General features: G+C 39.1%; 1 long non-coding RNA gene across 1 annotated transcript; it reads right to left on the reverse strand.

Moving 5' to 3' along the window:
- Positions 1–2,423: 2,423 nt before the first annotated feature.
- Positions 2,424–3,336, reverse strand: LOC148295532 (uncharacterized). The gene is made up of 2 exons (XR_015834695.1): positions 3,284–3,336; positions 2,424–3,154 (listed from the first exon to the last, which is right to left on the reverse strand). It is a non-coding gene; the product is annotated as an uncharacterized LOC148295532 (long non-coding RNA).
- Between the last annotated feature and the right edge of the window lie 371 nt (positions 3,337–3,707).

Here is a 3,707-nt window from a genome sequence, read left to right on the forward strand (position 1 = left end):
GCCAACAATCACCACCGCACAAAAGACCCACAAATCTACCACCAAGACCAGAAATTCCCTAAACCACAAAGCCATATCAACTCAATGACATCCACCCATGAATCACCAATTCCACCAAGCATAAACCCACCTATGCCCTACAGAGAATGCAGCAACCAATCAAAGCAAGACCAAGGGAAATTAAAACCCGAAGTCCAAAGAATCAAGAGAGTGGAAGGAGGTGGTGCAAGCACCAGAGTAAGAGCTCTATACACCTTCCAATGGGAATGTGAGAGATCGCATTTTGGATTAGCAGCTACAACCCGCAAGAGAGGCCAGATCGAAGAGGGAGAAAAAGAATCCAATAGGTAGATAGATGGAAGATGTTAGGACAAATTTGAGTTTAGAGAGAAATTGATGGAGAATTGGGGACACATAATTAAAATAAGACAAATAGCCTCAGATTCACCCACAAGAGTGGAAAGAAATCACCAAAGAAAGCAAAGAGGGAGGAAATGGTGGGAATGGTGGAGGATGTTGAGAATGGTAGAGGGAAGAGAGAGGAGAGAGGAGAAGAGAGGAGGAAGTTGAGAGGATAGTAGAGAGAAGGATGTTGAGAGGGGAGGAGAGGAGAGGGAGGAGGGGCAGTGACCTCCTCCTCCACCTTGTTGAGAGCATATACTTCATTAAGGTTAATTTTGTCATTTGCATAAGTTTTTTTTCTTCAATGAAAGGGTATACTAGTCATTTGCCCCATGAACTTGTACCTAACTTTCGATTGACCCCCTATCCTTTTTTTTAGAAAATTAAGAATATGAACTTCTTCTTTTTTGCCAATTTCCCTCTTGCCATCTAAATCTGCAACATTTCATCCAATTTGCCGTTAAAGATGAGGGCAAAATGGTCATTTTGTACATTAAAAATAAATAAAAAATGAAAAAGAAAGTAAAAACCAGAAAATTCAAATAATACTCTCTCTCTCTCTCTCTCTCTCTCTGTCTCTCTCTGTGCAGGTGTAGACGAAGAAAACCCAAGGGAGAGGGGGTAAAAAAACAGAAGGAAGGAGTTGAGGGTAGGGGTTTGTGGGGGGTTGGGGGATTGGTTTGGGAGTGGAGGGTGGTGGTGATGGGGGAATGGGAGGAGAAGAAAAACCCGGAGGAGAAAAGGGGTGGCTAGGTGTTGCATTCCTAAAAGGACACAAATTAATGTGCAAACAACCAATTAAAAATACCCGCAAGTGCACGAATCTAATGAAGTATAGATTATGTAAGTACGGGGTCGATCCCACGAAGAACTTGTCGGCTCCCTATAAGTTCTAATTTGAGTACGTAAAGAACACTTAATTGACACACCACAAATACGCAAATGCAAAATGGAAACTAAAAATAAGTAAAGAAGTGCAAAAGAAATGAAACAACACAAGAAAACTAAAGAAAAACACAAACAGCATTTTCTATCGCCATTTTATCACCTGTGAACAGTGCCGTGAACAGTGAACAGTGACATGAACAGTGCTGTGAACAGTGAACAGTGACGACCGGTCGCGTGAACAGTGACGACCGGTCGTTTTTCGGCAGAGTCGAAATTTCAATAAACGTGTGATGAGCGACCGGTCGTGAACAGTAACGACCGGTCGTTTTTGGGCAGATTCGTTTCTCTGTTTTTCAGTTTCGACCTCTGTCCAGTGTTTTGCCTATAACTTTCCAACCGTACGTCAAAAATTCACGTTCTTTATACGGTTGGATTCAGAACAGAAAATGCAAGAACACAACGCGGACCAAAAGTCCAAAACAATTACGGAAACAAATAAAATTCAGTATCAAAGACACACCACGTATCAAACACACAACTCACACACACATTGGGGGGGGTTTTGATTTGTTTCAAGTGACCTATTTCTATTGCATGAAAGTAAATGGACTTTGAATTTAAATGAGAAAGGCAGAGATGAAATATCAAAGAGTGGAATTAAAAAGTAACAAACACTAGGGTTTCGGAATCCACCCTAAACAATTCTACCCAAGTTCATGAATACTCAAGTGATGAACTCTAAACGTGTTGATGAAAATGTTCGCAATCAAGGCCATGGGTCGTGGCTCAAGACGCATTGATTCTCTCTAATATACGTAAAGTGCATGGTTCGTGCTACAATACTTGTGCCCTCCCCATAACCGAACCTAGGTATGGTTCGTACTTTGATTCAATTACAAGGAGAACCCATTAAGTTCAAAGAGAATATGAACATCACAAGAATCCTAATAGCATGGTGTTTACATTAGGTATTCAAGAAACCAATTCACATGGATGATTCTTACTTCATCCATTTATTGCTTAGGATAACATGAAGATACACATAATCCCAACAATCTCAAGAAGCATGCTTTCAAAGATGGCCAACCAAGGAAAAACACACATCAAGGATAGATTAATTTGGTGAATTGGAATTCATCAACAATATCTAGAAATTCATACACTCAAGTATCAAAACAATAAGGTAATCATGTTTAGGGCTTCAACCTAAGCCCTAGCTATAGAGTTTAGTTGCTCATACTTATTTCAAATACAAACTCAAAATGAAATTAGAAAGAGTTTACAGATTTTCAGAAAATGATGAAAGCTTCAAGATTATCAATGGTGGAAGTCTTCTTCTCCACTTTTCTTGGCTGCACCTTGGCTTTCTCCAAGCTCCAAAAACTCTCCAAAATCTGCTCTCAATCTGTAGAATTCAGAATTGAATTGCTTTCCACGTTCAAAGGCTCCCTCCATATCTGATTGCCAATTGCTTTTGCTCCTTTTCCCATCTTTTCCTACTCACACTTTTAATATAAAACTCATTCTTTCTCTAAAGCTTTTGCCCATTGTCCCCTTGCCATTATGAAGCATTGACTCACAAAGATGCCAAATACTTCAGAAAATATCTCTTTTACAAAGGTAATTCCTTGTTACCAAGAGTTATGGTAACAAGAAAATCAAAATAACACAAAGGAGGTAAAAGCTGGCCAAGTTCGGATTTCCAGAGCTGTGGTAACATGCTGGATTGGTTGGATAGGCAATACTTGTCCAATGGAGCTCAAATTTGGATATGTTGTAGTTAACATCCATTGGAACAAGTCTCATGAAGATCATGACCTCATCCGAGCACCAGAGCATGTTGATCCCAGGCCAAGAAGTTGACCTACGAAAATGAACCAAAAACAGAATTTATAACTAATAACGCACTTTTAGCTCATTTTCATTCCAACCAAGGTAAAATCTAAGAAAACACAAAAATGAAGTAAAAAGCTATAAAATGTCAAGAACTAACTCAAAATAGTGGGTGAATAACATGAAAAATTATGTATAAAAATGAACCGAACACTAGGTTTGGGGGATGAAAATACAGAAGAGGGAGGTGGGGGGAATGGTTTGTGAGGGTCGGGGTTGGTCTGGGAGTAAAGGATGGTGGTCATGGGGGAATGGGAGGAGGAAAGGAGGAGATAGAAGGGGTTGGCATTAGGTTTACTCTTTTTCTTCAATTTTTTCCAAAAAAAAAATTTTTAACTAAAAATTGGATGAAATGTTGAGAATTTAGATGGTAGGAGGAAATTGGAGGGAAAAAAAAAATCATATCCTTAATTTTCTATTAAAATAAAATAAAATTGGGGGTCAATCGAAAGTTAGGTATAAGTTCAGGTGGCAAATCACTAGTATACCCTTAATGAAATCATCAATTTTTGGACAAACAATCA

The sequence above is a fragment of the Prunus avium genome, chromosome 3 (genome assembly GCF_965620075.1).
Source record: "Prunus avium chromosome 3, drPruAviu1.hap1.1, whole genome shotgun sequence".
NCBI classification, from domain to species: Eukaryota; Viridiplantae; Streptophyta; class Magnoliopsida; order Rosales; family Rosaceae; genus Prunus; species Prunus avium.